At 40.5% G+C, this 16275-nt stretch overlaps 1 protein-coding gene across 17 annotated transcripts in view; it reads right to left on the minus strand.

Moving 5' to 3' along the window:
* ZHX2 (zinc fingers and homeoboxes 2) overlaps positions 1 to 16275 on the minus strand; it is a 220918-nt gene that overhangs the window by 149369 nt on the left and 55274 nt on the right. For 13 of the 17 annotated variants that reach the window (XM_074266277.1, XM_074266406.1, XM_074266259.1 and 10 more), the window contains exon 2: positions 12607 to 12649. The exons of 2 other annotated variants lie outside the window; for them this stretch is intronic. The gene's annotated coding sequence lies outside the window, so the exon portion shown is untranslated. Of the gene's footprint in view, positions 1 to 4637; positions 9019 to 12606; positions 12650 to 16275 lie in introns of those variants that run through there. 2 more of the 17 variants (XM_074266358.1, XM_074266311.1) reach the window with 1 other exon arrangement.

Consider the following 16275-nt stretch of genomic DNA (forward strand, 5'->3'; position numbering starts at 1 on the left):
GTTGCCGAGTATTTTTGCATAATGGTTTATCTTTATTATAGGGGAGGGTTCAATGGAGGGGGGCAAGGGAAGGGGCAGAAATGACTGATATAAAAATGAAAGGCTTCAGTAAAATGTATTTTCTTTTAGAAATGTGGGTTGAGTCCTTGGCCCTCTGCTCTCATCACTCCACAAATTCTCATGGGTCCCAGTTTCCTCATTTGCAACATGGTGGGGTTGTAGTCTGTGATGGCCAAGGTCCTTGCTAACTATAAGGGCATTCAGGAGACACTTACTCATAGATCTCCCCATGTCTTTGTCCCTCTAATTCCCTCAGGATCTAGAATAGTGTCTTGAACACGCCAGTATGAAATTAAGTATTGACTGCTTTTAACTGAATGTTTTTCCTCTCTTCCCTTAACACATCCTTGGTCATCTCATCTCTTAAAACCTGATGCAAAATTCACTTCTTCTTTCTGATGAATCCTCCTCTGATCTCTTCCTCCTGATGAATTCTCCTGTGATCCCTTATGATTCTACAACCCCTTCCTTATTTTCACATTGCATTTCTTTGATCATTTTGCACACTTTGTTTTGTTGTACTATGATCATCCTCATTATTTTTATCCACCCTGAAGAAGTGCAATGTAAACTTTGGGAGGCCAAGCCATATGCTTAAAGAAGACAGAGCCTCTTAAAGAAGAGTTGGGAGACTAAATTCTGGTTCCAAGTTTGGCTGACTGTCCTTAGAGCATCTTTGGAGATGCTTATTAAGGCCTCTTAAAACAGGTGGTATTTGAACTGAGTCCTCAAGGAAGTTGCGAGGGATTTTAAGAAGTAGAGATGAGGAGGAAGGGAATGTACCACAAACATGGACAAAGGCATGAGAGAAGGGTTGTTTTTGAGAAAGGGTAAGAAAGGTAAGCAAGATGGTGCAGTGGATAGAGCGCTGGGCTCAGGAAGATGTGAGTTCAGGCCCAGTTTCAGATACTATGATCCTGGACAAGTAACTTAACCCAGTTTGCCTCAGTTTTCTCATCCATAAAAATAATCTGGAGAAGGAAATAACAAGTTAGCATCTTTACCAAAAAAACCTCAAATGAGGTCATGAAGAATCAGACATGACAACAACAGCAGCAAGGAAGTCAGTATGGCTGGATCAGGATTTTCAGGGGAGAGTAAAGTGTAAGAAAATTGGAAATGTAGGAAGGGGTTACTGAAGAGCTTTAAATGCCAAATGAAAATTTAGTGTTGCAAAATGATCTATACCTCTCACAGCCATCTGGCACAATCCCTAATTTTATAAATAGGATGTTGAGGCTTAGAGATGCCTAACACCACACAGAAAGGAAGGGATTTGGAACCAGGGCCTTTGACTCCTGCTTTTGAAATCAGGTATTCTGGGTTCAAACACCATCGGCAAGCAGGGTTTCCTCTTCACCCCATAGAAGGCAAAATGAGTGCCATACACTAGCCAGATGAGTTTAGCTTCCTTTCTCAGCTTTTCCAGAGAATCGATCACTCAGGATGCTTTTCTAGTGACCAAAGCTAGGAACCAATGGTTTGTGGTCATTCACTGTCTTGTTTCTCTTTCCTTAGCAAGGAGGGGGGAACTAACTAGCTTCTCAATTTGAAACCTGGTTCCTAAATCTAAACTATAAACTAAATGTGTCCGGCCTTGAATCAGATAACTTCTAAGATCTCTTCCATTTCTAAAAGTCTGTGATACAACTACTGGTCAATCAATATTTTAATGAACTTCTCTTTCTTTCCTTCCTTCTTTTGGAAAGTCACTATCCTAAGTAGGTTGTAGATCTATAAATACATTAGTAAAATACACATCACAAAGTTCCCCCACTAACACCTTGGGGGATTCTACTCAAGGGGTACCAGGATTGCCTCCTAATTCTATATCTGTATAGCCTTGATCTTTTACATGATCTCTTTTTATTTCCATATCAGTCCACAGAAAAAAGGAAAAGAAGGGAGATAATAAAGACAATAAAGTTATACAGAGCCATTTAAAATATACAGATCACTAATCATTTCATTTGTTCTTCTTGACAACCCTAGAGAGCAGGTACTAATGCTCCTGTTTTTATCTCCATTTTACAGATGAGAAAACTGAAGTACCAAGTCATTAAGTGCTTTGTCCAAGAATCCTAGGCCCTGTGAGAGGTAATATGGTGGATGGAGCCTCAAAGCCAGGAAAAGCCGAGTTCAAGTCCTACCTTTGGAGTAGTACACATAGCTTTGTGACTTTGGGCAAGTCATTTATGAGGCAGCTAGATAGTTCAATAGTTAGAGCATTGGACTTAAAGTCAGGAAGACTGGATTCAAATCTAGCTTTCGGTCGTAGACAAGTGACTTTACCGCTTCCTGCCTCAGTTTCCTTACCTGTAAAATGGGAGTAATAAAAGCACTCAACATTGTTGTGAAGATCAGATGAGACAATATTGGTGAAGTGCTAGCTAGGATAGCAACTTTTCATAATCCTATAGAACTATATGATGCAGACTTGGATTGGTAGTCTTTCCTCTTCTGGAAATTCTCTGTACCAATGAAATCTCAATTCTAGGCTTTATCCTAATGCTAGTGAGTATCATGGGTCACATTCAAACTCAGGTCTTCCTGACTAACTCCAAGGCTAGTTCCCCTACCCACTATTCTATGCAATCTCTACAAAGACAGGGTGGACATTTGTGATGAAATAGGTTGTATTCAGAAACAGCAGGTTTCCTACATGGTCTGAGGTCTAGATGAGGTCTTGTCCTAAGGACAAGATTAAAGAAGGTAGGGGAGGGGTAATTTCTCCTTGTTTCTGGGATTTCTGGTCTCTTCCTTTTTTCCTTTTTGAGTGGCCCTTCTCCCTCACCCAGTTCATAAAGGCACAACTCATCCACAATGTATAGCCATGCAACACAATGTCATTTTTGCCCAACAATTCGAGGGCATTTCAGGCTACAGGTTAGCCATAGCCAGGTGAAGATCCTGATAAATGATCTTCTGGCACTCAATTAGACACAAGTTTAAAAACAAAAAACAAAAAAACAAAAACAAAAACCCAACAAAAAAAACCCTCTCTCCCAGTCACTGACTCCAGCTCCAGCCCCAAACACTGCAACGACTGTTTATTCCTCTTTCTTTTAAATTCAGGCCCAGAGTGAGTATTCTATGTCAACTTCCTAGGGGCCTTTGTGCTCCGAGTCAAGCCTTGTTGCCACCTGAGACAGTGACTCAGCCCATGTCCCGAGAGTCTACTCACCAAAGTCCCAAACCAGTTTTTCCTTTGTTCTGGGTATTCAGCACCTAACTCAGTTTCTTTGACTTGGGTGGCCTGTTTTGAAGAGTCCATTCCTTTGGCTTCTATAGCAGCTACCCACACCCTACAAACTTTTTCCCATTCTCCTCTTCTTGTTTTTGTTTTTAATGCTTTCCAAGTGTGTTATTTTAATGTTTTAAATACCATTTAGATCATTTTGTATTCTCTCCCCACTTGGTTTCTAGTTTGCTTCCCTTCTAAAAGTTTCCAGTAATCCCTTTACAATCCAGATCTAGTCACTCTCAATCTACCCACAGATAGGTTTTCTAATCAGTCAATAAGCATTAATTAAGCCAGGAACCATGGTAGGTGCTAGGGGTACAGAGACAAATGAAATAGGATCTGCCCTTTAAAAGTTTACATTTTAATGGGGGAAACAATATAGAATAAATGCAAAAAGAACATAAAAAATGTATAAGGTAATTTGGGGAGGGTAGAAGAAAATGAGGAAAAGCTTCCAAAACAGAGATACCTTGATACCATCTCATTTTCCTGCCTGTTTTTTCTTTGTCGATGTCGAACAATTCCATAATATCTAATGACTGACCAATATCCCTCTGATTTACAATGAATCAGGGCCCCCTTAAGTCCCCTCTTTTGAGTGACAGTGGGCTGAGCTCCCCTCTACTTTCCCATCTCTCCTAAAGAGTGACATATTGAGCCATTTATACCATGTTCGATTAGAGTTTCACCAAGTTAAATCTAACGGTGGCCGGAGAAGGGGGACTCCTTGTACCTGCATTTGACATTTCCTGTGTCCTGCTTAAGATCATTCCCTCTGTAGTTACAGGGTTGAGGTAGAACCATTGCAAGCGATGGGTCACAGGACACAGCAGGTGGGGGGAGGGAAGAAAGTACCAGCTACTTCTGTCAATCACTCCTGCTGTCTCATGGGTACTTTCAGTACCATCAGGGCTCACCCAGGGAATCTATCTTTATTTAGCAGTTCTATCATTTTTATTTATATCTGTGCAGACTCAGATCATGTTAACTGAAGAACGGGGAGGGTGGACAGGGCATTTTTTGAATGAAATTGTGAGATGGCTCCTGCTGACTTTCATTTTGGAAGACTCCTAGCAAGAAATCAGAAAATCTTAATGTCCCACCTGGAGCCCCCAGCTGTGGTTGTGAGGCATTTTAATCAGGCTTTCGATGCCCATTTGTCTCCTTTTTTTCTTTAAGGCCAACAGCTCAAACAAAGCATCTCCTTGGTGTGTCCAGGCAGCTCACTCTAAGGCATAGGCTCAGTCCTGCCTGCCAAACACCGACCTCAAATACCCCTGCCCCCCCAGATGCTGCCCTGGGCCTCGGCTGCCACCACTGCAGAGACACTCACCCCGATGACAGAGCCTACTTCCTCCAAGCAGGTCTGGACACTGCCTCCTTGAAGAACCTCCAGACTCCAACTCCATTATCAACTGAGCCTCCATCAAGGATCTGATCTCAGCTCCCTGTACACTTTAACTGAAGAGCTGTTGAAAGCAGGCTGGATGTTCATTGTATTTTGACTCCTGTCTTACACTGGGCCTTAATTGATTGTTCAGGAGCCCCTCCCTCAGCCCTCCTACCCTCTTCCTCTTATGAAAGAGGGTTTTGAAAGTAAGACGGAAAAAAAATCTCAGCTGGAATCACATACAGGGGGCAGAAAATGAACTGCAAGCTTTGCTACAAAAACTAGGACAGGGTTCTCTTGAGCAAGTCTCCAGGTATTGCTCAGACGGTAACAGGATATCATGGTCCTTAAAATATGCACACGCTATTACAATGTCTCCTGATTAAGGGTGGCTGCTGTAGTGCTTCATAAATTTCAGGCATTAACTGGGAATTTCAAAACGCGGACAATTACTGGCCATTCTGAAGCACTATGGCCATTCATTTAATTCATTTTCTAGGTTCTTTTTTAATGCAAAATATGCTAATATATTTCAGAACTGCCACTAGGAAATCCTTCTGGAAACTGGGGGGCCTCCTTTTCTGCTGAAGTTGACAATCAGGGGCTACTCAGCACTGGGCACGTCAAGAATAATGGTCTATTTTCCCCCCAGTGAAGAAAAGGGGGCCCAATGCCATGAGATTCAAATGTTCCTTTGTGGTCCCCTGGGCAGCATTACCCGAGAAAAGGTACAGCCACCCTCCCAGTCACACATGGAGAATAAAAGGCTCTATTCTCCTCTGAGCCTAAGTTCCTTCTCTGGTAGTAAGTTATGCACTTGGGGTTGCTTATTAACTCCTTCTGGCCCTGGGGGAATAATTGAGGTGAAAAGGAAGACAATGAAAGGTGATACTAAAAATCGCCGAAATCTGAGGAGAAACAGAATATCTGCCTTGTGGGACAGGACAGATGTCAAATCCAAGTTTTTGCCTCAGTTTCTCCTATTTGAATACTGGCAATAATAATGACATAGGGGATCTGGCTCACAAAGGGGTTATATGAACTAAACAATATGTCAAGGAACTTTGGTTCTTCCCCCACCCAAGTTCATATCTGAGCACCAGTTAGTTGGAGACTGAATCAAATCTCTATTTTATTCATTAATTCATTTATTCATTCATTCATTCATTTATTCATTCATTCAAGTGTTTGTTACTTAATGTGCTCTTGATATGAGAGGCAGCAGGGTGTATATAATAATACATAAAGGGTGGGGTATTTTAGAACCAGAAACCAGGATTTAAGTTCTTGACATATTAGCTGTGTGGTCAATGATAAACCTGGAAATTCTCTCAGACCATAAATTAAACATCTATAGCCCTCAAAGAGATTTTTCTAAACTGGGAGATCTCTGGGAGGTCAATCATAAGTAATAACCTCCACCCTCCCCATATATAAATGTACCCAGAAATATGATAGACTGGAAAATGGAGGAGTTAAAGAAATATAAGAGACCTATTCCCAAGGAGTTTTCACAATTTCAACAAAAATAAAACAATACATATTATTTTTACCATATGGCAATTACATGAGAATCTATCTAGTGGAATGGATAGATTACTGATTTTAGAAAGACCTGATCTAAGAACTGCCTTTGACACTCAGTAGCTGATTATTAAACCCACTTAGACTATAAATTACAGACAGGGTGCAATCAGCCAATTTGTGGGATGCAATTCCCATACAGATGAAATCACACAAAAGATTCAAAAGAGCTATAGATGCTACAGGATGCCTAAGTGTCGCCATAGTTCCCAGAGCACTGAACCTGGAGTCTCCCTAGTTCAAATCTGATCTCAGCCACTACTGAATAGCTGAGTGACTCTGAGCCAGGCACTTCACCCTACTGACCTTAGGTTCCTCATCTGTAAAATGAGGTGTAAAAGCAAATGATAAAGCACTTTGGCATCTTTGCCAAGAAAATCCCAAATGGGGTTACAAAGAATCAGATATGATCTGAAAAACAACAAGAAAGTTCCAGAGGAAGTAATCTTTGAGAATATTTTTGAATCTGTTTTGCAGATAGGGAAAGAAAGTCCCAAGAAGGTTGAGTCTACTACTTATCAAAGAAAACAAAATTAGTTTGTTCAAGAGCTGGGACTAAAATTGATTTAGCTAGTCTACTCAGACAAAAAGATTTTAAGTCCATCTTCCTGAAATTAAGGGAACTTTTGTAGAACAGTAAACCAGAGGTCTCCCAAGTTCAAATCCAGGTCTGGCTTTATTTTGCTCTCCCCCCACTATTCCATGCTGATTTTGATCAAGTGTCAAGTCAAAAGCACACAGGAATGGGGAACCAGTTAAACAACAACAACTGGAAAACTGGTATGGAAGGTACACAGACTTTGGAGTTTCCAGAGTAGGGTTCAAATCTTATTTTGGAGGTTTGCCACTTGTGCAACCAGAGACAATCTCTCTAGCTTCCTCATCTACAGAAAAGGACTAAATTGTCTATGAGGTCTCTTCTTGTTCTAGAGTCATGATTTTACAGGGAGAATGTCCCCAGTTATTCTTTGGAATGTTCTTTCCTATGACTGAAAAGTCCTCCCTTCTCTCTCCCCACCTTATTTCCTATTTGTCATCTCTAGGAAATCCTCCTTGCCTTACTCCCTTACCCTCAAGCCTCAAGATAAGCATCTTCCCTCCAACACATACAAAAACTTATTTTATGAGGTGATTCCAACAGATGTGATGGAGAGAGCTATCTGCATTCATAAAGAGGATCATCAGAAATGATTGTGGATCACAGTGCAGTATTTTCACAAAACTAGTTTTGCATTCTTATTGGGAATTGAATCATAGGAGGAAGAGAGGCTGGATTCCACCTAGGAAACTGAATGAGACTTTGACAGAACCTCAAAGTTGGACAGGACCGCCCAAACTGTGCTTGAATAGGAATCCCAAGTGGTCATTCTAATGAGATGGGTCCCTTGACCTCCTAATGCAGCTTATTTTCACTTAAAGATAGTTCTATTATTACAAGCTTTTCCTCATATTACTTCTTTTGGGGCTTCATCAAACAAATCAGTTCCATAGGAAATTGCTTCATAAGTCTTCTCTTCTCTAGTTACATACCTCCAGTTCCTTCAGTCAATTCTCTCTCTCTCTCTCTCTCTCTCTCTCTCTCTCTCTCTCTCTCTCTCTCTCTCTCTCTCTCTCTCTCTCTCTCTCTTTTCCTGAGGCAGTTGAGATTAAGTGTCTAGCCCAGTGTCACACAAATAGGACGAGTTAAGTGTCTGAGGTCACATTTGAATTCAGGTCCTTCTGACTTCAGGGCTGGTGCTCTATCCACTGCACTACCTAGCTGCCCCTCAGTCAATTCTTAAAAAGCATATTGTTTGTTTTCTGGCAAGGCAAGTGACATCATCTTAAGACCCTTGTCAGAAGCCTGGCCCCTCTCCTTTGGGGACACTACACCTGATCACATCTTTCCCAAAATATTGATTAATAAACTATACTTTGGGTTCAGTAATTTAACTAGTTATGAATCTATATGCTCATCTAGCCCTCCAGCTTCTTAAACTGTGATCTGTGATCCTGTATGGGGTCTTGTAACTAAATGTGGGGAATCACAAAATTATGATTATCAGTAAATATTTGATTTGTGCATCTATTTATTGTGCCTGTATACCCAGTGTCATGTAAAAATTTCTCAGGTGAAAAGGGGTCACAAGTGGAAAAAATTTAAGAAGCTCTAATCTAGCCTATATCTTTCCATCTTGTCCATAAGAATAACAGAGAGATTTTTCCTATACAGCATGATAAATGTGGAAATATGTATAGAAAAACTGCACATGTTTAATTTTTATTGGATTACTTACTATCTAGGGGAAGAAGTGGGAGGAGGGAGGGAGAAAAATTTGTAAAACAAGGTTTTGAAAGGGTAAATGTTGAAAACCATCTTTGCAAGTATTTTGAAAATAAAAAAAACTAGTATTTAAAAAAGGAACAGCAGAGAAACCTCTATCTAATGCTTAGCTAAAGTCTAGGCAAACTATAACTCTATCAAAAAGAGAAAAAAGATTAGTCTAAAAACTGTTCTTAAAAAAAGTAATGATGGCTTTCTTCAATTACTGTTTCCTATTCTGGATATTCATTAAGCATCCCTTTAGTAATACACTCTATACAACAGACCCAAATTGTGAGGTTCGGGGATTCCTTCATTCTATTGTCCAAGTTCCACTCAACAAATTAGTCACATAAAGGAAGAAGAACTGTTCTAAGCTGATATCCTGGTTGTACCTACCATGGCAGTAGCAAAGCAGATTTTCCCAAACCTTCTTAGTCTGCAGTTAACAGCAAAAAAAAAAGGACATGGGGTGTTATCTACCATCCTTCTGCCTACTGATCATTAAACCAAGAAGCTTCAGCTGGATAAATGTGAAAAGCAGCATGGACTGGATGCAATAGCAGTGAGGAAGCCCACTAGTAAAATATGAATCAGTAAGCATGAATTAAAAAAGCACAGGTGGAGCCACATAAGAAATAGTCATGTGGTCTGAAGTCCACCTGAGGAGCGAGGCAGTCTAAAATTTGGGTGCTGCAAGAAATCAAAGTTAGAGGCCAGAGCTGAAGTAAATTGGCCATGATCATTCAGTTAGTTAGTGTAAAAGATATAATTCAAACCTAGGTTTCCAAACTTTAATTCCAGTGCTATTCTTGGGATAATAATATCCTCATCCATTCGTCAAATAATTACAAAATGGCTATTTTCTACAAGGCACTGTGAAAGGTATTGGGAATCAATCAATCAGCAATCAGCACCATTTAATTTAATAGGTGTTTACCACTGCAAGGAACCGTGATAGGGTTTGGAGACAGAGTGAGTGCCTGCTCTCAAAGTGTGTACACTCTATTTGGGAAGACAATTTGTATATAAATAATAATGATGAGGTTCTCATGAGTCCAATACCAGGACTTTTACACTAGATCATGTTGCATTAGTTTTCTTTGCCTTACATTTTTCTGTACATGTAAAGCAGAGATAAATAAGGACGACAAAGAGTGTTTCATCTTATCATAATGCTGTTAGGATAGTATTGCAAATTTTATAAATCTTAAAGCATCTAAGAGAAAGAATGCTGGCTTTGACTAAGGAATTGTTCAATTGTGTCCAACTCTTTATGACTCCATTAGGGGTTTTCTTGGCAAAGATACTGGAGTGATTTGTCATTTACTTTTTCAGCTCATTTTACAGATGAGCAAACTGAGGCAAACAGAGTGAAGGATAACAGCTAGTAAATTGGAAGTTAGGTCTTCTTGACTCCAGACTTGGCACTGTATCCACTGTACCAGCTAGTTGCCCTTGATTCAGTAGACCTGAGTTCAAATCCTTTCCTTACCCCCTACTGACTGTGTGACCCTAGACATGTCCCTTAATTTCTTGGATCTTCAGTATCCTATGAAATCAGGAGGTTAAACTATATGGCTTCTAAGATCTCTTCTAGCTCTAAATCTAAGACTGTGAAACAAAGTGACTTAACATAGTGACAACAATATGAAACATAGGGACTTAACAATGCTCTAATTTGTGGGGTCACAGGAGTTCTTGGCCGGTAAATTAGAGAGTTAAGTCTGCTGGTAAGAGGAAAATTCAGCATTGGAATCCCCAAAGCAAGTGCTGGAGCGCCTCCGAGAAGAGCAGCCTTAAGAGAGCCCCTATTCTCCCCATGGAGGACGCTGGGGGCCTTTTTACACCTCCACACTGAACCGCCAAGTGCCCCCATTCCACAAGGTGTAACTCCTGGGCCTCAATCACGCTGCTACCCCTCCCCTCCAAATTTACTTCTAGTGAGGTTGAGGAGGGAAGGTATGACTCACAATGAATACTTTGGTCGTGTCAGAATGCAGCAAGGAGCTTTTAATCTGATGCTGCTGTGAGAGGCTCAGGCAGGCAGGCATCCAGCCACCAGGAAAACAAGGGCCGGGCCTGCCTCAGGGCCGGGCTAGGTTCCGCCTGCCCAGGACACTCCCCAGACCCCTAGGAGGGTGAGTTAGTACTCTTCCCAAGGTTGGGGAAATGCAGGGCCTGCCTTTAAGGGGCTGGGTTGGAATTTACCTATAACATCCCTTCAAAGCACTGGCAAAGAAACGATGCTAAAAGCAGCCTATTACCCTTAACCCTAGAGAGCAATCTCAGAGTAGTCCATGACATTTCCCAGAGGAAAACAAGGATATTTTTAAAGAGTTCCTCTCCTGGCCCTGGTCGGAAGGATACAGAGAAAGAGCACTGCTATGTGGCCTTGGGCAAATAAATGGCTTGAACTGTCAAGGTCTCTGTTTTCTCATCTGTACAATGAGAGAATTAGACTGTGTTCTCTTAAGTTCCTTCGGCTTTTAGTGTAGGATACAATTTTCTTAAGAACTTTAGAATTGATTGTACGACATGGGACCTGGCACAGGAGTGCCCAACACGGTGTGCCCTCATGAGAGAAGGTGCTGTGCTTTATGAGCAAAGCAGAACTGAATTAACTCAGAAGAAACTCAAGATGCACAAAGTTACAGTCCACCCCAAATGTTCATGGGGACTATGTATGTTCCACCTGTGGCAGATCACTCCGAGCTCATACTGGTCTGATCAATCACAGTTAGACACACTGTAACTGGATTCTAACATAGTGATATCATTTGGGTCCTCTTTGAGAACGAAGGACTACAACCAACCAACCAGGATACAATTATTTCTACGATCCCTGAGATTCTATGACACTACAAGTTCTCTCCTAAAATCGGGACTGAAAGCAAATGCAATTCAATTTGTAACCTCTATCTCTTATACTTCAGATTTGTCCAATCCCAGAACTGTCTCCCCAGGGCACTGTTAGCTAAGTTGCAAACTCTTCACTTCTTTTTTTGGGGAGAAGGGAGGAGCAATTCAATATCTTTTGTTGACTTCCTGCTCCCTTCCCTAATATCTTCCAACACTACCACCCTCAAGTTTGGGGAAGGCCAGATTTCTAGCATTGTAGTCAAGGCACCAGAAACTGAAGTTAGGAAGGAGGAAGAGGATGGTGGTAAGGGAAGAACAACCACTTCAAAAGTCCTTCAATACCCCCGGTCCAGGAAAATGACAACAAAAATGACAAAGCCCAATGTGATGGACTGCATACCTTGCGATCTAAACAGATGAATAACCCCAAAGTAGCTTTATTCAAGATAGCTAAATGCTAGCAAAAGGCTGGGCAACAACCTTTTCAAGAGTCTACTTTCCCCAAGGCTTTTTTCCAATCACATAACTGGCCAAGCCATCCCCACCCTATCCCCGGAGCCCCCCAGTCTTCAAGGTCTCAGCCAGGAATCCAGCCAGAGCCCAGGGCTGGAGAGCCAGGCAGCGATATGGAGCAGTGATATCAGCAGGAGGGAAAGCAAACAGGCCTTCATAGATCCCAGCAGAGTCAATCCCACCCCCTTTTCAGAATTCAGAATCTCCCTTTAAAATTTTAAGACCTTTGCAAATTTATCCAAGGTTCCCTTTCATGGGTACACATGATGGATAGTTTCTTACGGTTGGGGCTCTCATTTATTTATTTCAAACTGCCATCCAAACTCATTATCCTCTGCACACTATGAGAAACGTGCTAGGATTTACTGAGAAGGAGATGGTGTCTCTGTGAGAGACATGAATAGACTGAGAACTCTTTTGGGTAAAAGGCTGGAGGGAGGAGGCTTTTGGGTAATCATGCTATGGATGAGAAATAAGAATATGAATTAGGAAGTTTGGGAAGATAGGAAAAGTGAAATTTGGGACAGGATAACCTGAGACAGCCCCCCTAAACCTATTCCATAACAACAGGAATTTTTTTGGCTTCCTTTCTATCTAGAGAGATTAACAACTTTTTTTATTTTAAATTAAAAAAGTTAACAATTTTCTTACCTGAAGAGTTTTCCTCACTCACAGCATTTGGTAAAGTCTTTTCCTATTAATCAGAAAACAATATATTAATTACTTCTCTGCCAGATCCTTTCTCTCCCAACTTCCCTCCCTAATTTGTTCAATGCCAAACTTAAGTCCTTTGGGTGACAATCACTCAGAGTTAGGAATGGATGGGATGACAATTCTGCCTGGCTATCTTTGCACTTCCCATTTCCCATGCCTAAAATATACTCTCTTCACCTCTGTCTCACAGAATCTCTCCCTTCTTTCAAGATACCAACTTCTCTTAGGAGCCTTTCCCAATTCTCCCCAACTGTCAGGGTGGTCCTTCCTCCTAAACTATTACTGTTTATCTTACATTCATTTTATATAAATGTTCATATCCATATATATATATGTAAAATAAATGTACATGGTACAACATGTAAGCCCCTTCAGATTAGGGAATGTTTATTTTATCTCGACAATATCTGGCATACAGCAGACACTTTATAAATGCTTGATGATCAATTGATGGTGATATTTATGCTTTAGAGTTGATTCCCCCCCCCACTCTGGATTTTGGTATAATGGGAAGAGCCTTGATTTTAGGGTCAGTGGAAGACCAGAGCTCGGATCCCATTTCCAACATATATGAGATATGTCATTATGAGCAAACGACCACCTTTCTGAACAGTATTCTAATCTGTAAAAGGGAAGTCAGAATTTGAACACTATATAATTGAGAACAATGTCTATAATAAGTACCTTTTTGGTATTTTTGTAGGGACCAAATAAGATAACATAGAAACTAATTTTGTAAATCTTAAAAAGTGCGATATGAATATTCATTTAACCATTAGTTTTAGGGCTAGGAGAGACAGACCTTAGAGATCCATCTAATCCAACCCCTTCACTTTACAGATGACAATAGAGGTTTAAAAAAAATAAATTCTTTACAAGATCACATAAGAAGGGAAACGGTTGTGACAGAATTTGAACACAGGTCCTTGGACTGTTATCCACTGTTATTTTTGAGTAGCTAAGAAGCATGTTTTTTAACTGACTACAAATATGGATCTATGCCAGTGTCTACAGGGTTAATGGGGAGGTATTTTGCTCCTAAAAGAGGCTTACCAGGACCCTAGCAAATCAGTAAATTATGGACTCAGTAGGCTCAATCACACACATCCAGCAGCATACAAAACACATGACAGCCCAGCTGAGCATTCTGCTCTCTCAGTGGGGGTTCTAAGACAGGGAGGTGAACAGAATACATCAGCCATGGCAGACCACTTGGGAGAGGGAGGTCTTGAGAGCAGAACTTTTTTTTTTAACCTAAATTTGAATAATAATGGCAATTTAAAAAAATGTATTATTACTATTAAACATTAGATCACCCCTTATTTTTGCCAAGTGTTTTTCAACTGTTTCCATCCTGACACTTTCTATGCATACAGACCAGACCTCCGTTCCCCTCTCCCTTCCCCCACGCCTACCTCCCCCCAATCTCCAATTGCTGGATTAATAGTCACCCAGAGGCAGACGTGAGAAGAAATGGGAGAGAGAGGGAAGCCAAGGCAACAGCAGTGGGGCTTTTTGCAAACAGATATTTTCTGCAGACTCTCAGCTTTGATTAGCATATATTAAGGAAAAGAGCAAAAAAAAAATTGCTAGTCTTCCCTCTGCAAAGAAAGCCTTGAGATCTGTAACCTGATGCCCCATTGCTGGGTGAACTGGGCCCAGGAATAATAATGAGAACTCATTCCAAAAGAGCTTTCAAGTTTACAAAGTGCTTTCTTTGCTCACAACTCTGAGGCAGATAGGGAAAGGGTTATTCCTCCCCCTTCCCCAGGAACTGAGAAGTATAGGGACTTTCCCAGCTAGTGGGTTTTACTATCAAAATTCGAATCCATATGCCAGGAAAAAAGGAAAGTGGAGAGGTAGGAAAGATAATCAGTTCTAAATTACTTTTTATCAAAAGATAACAATTGGAGAGTTGGAAGAGTCCTCAGGGGTCATTTAGTTAAACTCTGCCTTCCTTTAACAGAAAAGTCAGCTAAGGCATGGATGCTTATGTACACTTGCTCAATGTCACACAGAACTTGAACTTGGGTCCTGTGATTTCAGGTTCAGAGTTATTTTCACTGTATCATGGGGCAATGATATATATAATATTTAAATATCTTACAAATATATAAAATTATAAATACATGCATATATAGTTGACTTAGAATCAGAAAATTTGGATTCAAGTCCTTGACTTCGACGGAACAAATCACTTTACTCCTAGAATCTTGAAATTTGCTATTTGTAAAACTAGGAGATAATCATCTATACTACTTATCTCTTCCAGCTTTGGAGACAGAGAGGTTGCTCAGTGGCTAGAGTTAGGTCCGGAGTCAGGAAGCTCTGAATTCAAATTCAGCTTTAGGTATTTACTAAGCTGTCATTTCTGGCTGTCTCAATTTCTTCAAGTATAAAATGGAGATAACAGTATTTATTACCTTCCTCCCAGGATTGTTGTAAGGATCAAATAAGATAATGTTTGTAAAGACCTTATTGAAGAGCCTGACACAGGTTAAGTTGTTCAATCTTTTTCACTCATGTCTGATTCTATACCATTTGACATTTTTTTTTTGGCAATGATAATAGAGTGGGTTTGCCATTTCTTTCTTCAGTTCATTTGACAGATGAGGAAACTGAGGCAAACAGGGTTAAGTGACTTGTCCAGGGTCACACGCCTAATAAGTGTCTGAGGTCATATTTGAACTCCAGAAGATGAGTTCCTAACAATAGGCCTGGCACTCTATCCACTGCACCATGTACCTGCCCTGGCACATAATAGGTATCACCATAAATGTTAATTATTATCATCATCATCATCACTGTATACACCCCAAAGCACTAGATAAATATAAGCCATGAATTATTTTGCTTATCATGATTGAGATCTGACTTGGGCTAGCAAAAAGCAGAATAACATTACAATAATCTCCTGATAGTACACATATTTGTACTCATTGCTTGCTATGTTGCTGGGCATGGATTCTTAGTGACAAATACAGAGGTCCCTATTCATTGCCTACAGGTTGGGAGCCATTGGTCTAGAAGTTTGTTACTGGAGTTCTCCCCTTGAGGTTGCCAGGCTGTATAACCACTTTCTGGTAAGAGATGCAGTAGAAAGAATTTCAGCTTCAGATAATGATCAGACTAGCAGAGAATTACAGAATTTCAGAGTTGGAAAGTATCTTAGTGGTCATCCCAATCCAGTCCATGATTGGACAAAAGTCTCTATTTCTAGTCTTTTTGTGAAGAATTCCAATGAGGAAAAACCTGCCCATTCATTCATTCCACTTGTGGACATTTCTCATTTTTGCCCAACTTCCACCCCAAATTTTCCTTTTCTGCTCAGAGCTCCTACTTCTGAAATCTGGACTCCAAGAGAATAAATCTGATTCCTCTTCTAAATGACAACCCTTAAAACATTTCTTAAAAATATCCAATATTCCTGTCCCTGCGTTTTTTTTTCCTTATGAAGACTACACATGTCTACTTCCTCAACCAATCTTCACATGGCAAAAATCTTTGGCTTTTACTATTTTGGTTATCCCTTCTCGTTATTCCCAATTAACCCATGTCCCTCCTATACGTGGGACCAGCTCTTATTGGACACAGTACTCCAGATGT

The sequence above is a fragment of the Sminthopsis crassicaudata genome, chromosome 1 (assembly GCF_048593235.1).
Source record: "Sminthopsis crassicaudata isolate SCR6 chromosome 1, ASM4859323v1, whole genome shotgun sequence".
NCBI lineage: Eukaryota > Metazoa > Chordata > Mammalia > Dasyuromorphia > Dasyuridae > Sminthopsis > Sminthopsis crassicaudata.